This window comes from Ctenopharyngodon idella, chromosome 20 (assembly GCF_019924925.1).
Source record: "Ctenopharyngodon idella isolate HZGC_01 chromosome 20, HZGC01, whole genome shotgun sequence".
NCBI classification, from domain to species: Eukaryota; Metazoa; Chordata; class Actinopteri; order Cypriniformes; family Xenocyprididae; genus Ctenopharyngodon; species Ctenopharyngodon idella.
In genome coordinates this window covers 22,610,759-22,612,178 of record NC_067239.1, presented here as the reverse complement: position 1 = coordinate 22,612,178, position 1,420 = coordinate 22,610,759, and positions in this window count along the sequence as shown.

Genomic DNA, 1,420 nt, shown 5'->3' with positions numbered 1-1,420 from the left:
TGCTGTGTCGTCTTTTTTTGCCACATATAACCCAAGGATGTTAATCTGGGTTTCTGGTTTGTAAGGCAGCACTGTGACATCACAGCTTCAGAGGCCTTACAGGATTATGGGAACAGTGATAATAATATCCGTCTTGAGATAACACTAATGTTCAATGACGTGAGCAAGATAATGACTGTGTTCATAGGTCATTGAGGTCAAAAGACATAATTACAATATGGACAAGAAAAAAGATTGGTAACACTTAAAGGATTAGTTCAATTTAAAATAAAAATTACCCCATGATTTACTCACCCTCAAGCAATCCTAGGTGTATATGACTTTTTTCTTTCAGACGAATACAATCGGAGTTATATTAATAATCACCCTGATGCTCCCAAGCTTTATAATGGCAGTACACGGAAACCACCTGTTTGAAAAAAGTGCATCCATCCATCATAAACACTCCACATGGCTCCGGGGGTAATTAAGGCCTTCTGAAGCAAAGCGATGTGTTTGTGTAAGAAAAATATCCATATTTAACACGTTATAAAGTAAAATAACTAGCTTCCGGTCAAACAGATTCTACTTGCGTCTAAAGCATAACTTACACGACGTATAACGTAGGATGTAGCGTAGTATGTCATGGTGTAGCGGAATACTAGTAGTACGCCACTTAAGTTACGCTTTAGACATAAAAAAGGGTAGTGAAATAAAAAAAAAACGCAAGGTCTTGACACTCATTTTTAAAAGATAAAATTTGTTTAACTTTAGCGCCACATTTTTAGAACGCCTCTTTATGTGCGAGTCCAACATGCCCAACTAGTTCATACTTCCATAGAAAAATATTGGAAAGTAGTGCAGTGTAATGCAAAAACTCTCATATAGTGTGTAGTTCTTTTGGTAAATATTTAACACATCTTATGTCAATTATTGAGACACTTCGCTCGGAGTTCCTCATTTTTTTCCAATCCTCCTCATCTCAGTAGAAGTCACTGGTAAGTACCAGAAGGTTATTGTATTGACTTCATGACCATGACCTGAGTATTAAGTGCCGGAAAAGACCTATAATCCCTCCTCTAGACCTTGTGATTTTGGCCTACTTCCTGCCAGCACAACTAATGTGATTTGTCTAGGATTAAGACAGGTTAGCATTTGTGAATGAAGGGAGTGTGGAAGCAAGACTGTTTGATAAGAATCCAAGAATCAATCTGAGAAATAAATGGGCTGATAATTTATCCACTTTTCTTCTGCCTTATTTCCCTTGATCTGATCCTAAACCCACTTAAACACTAGTGTAATCCTACCAGAATAATGTAACAATGAAGTCAAACCAGAATTTCGTTCTTGAGGTAAAATGTGCAAAACATCTCAATACACAATACAATTAAATGAGCATTAAATACAATGCCAGCATTGTTTCTAGAGACACAAACAGAAA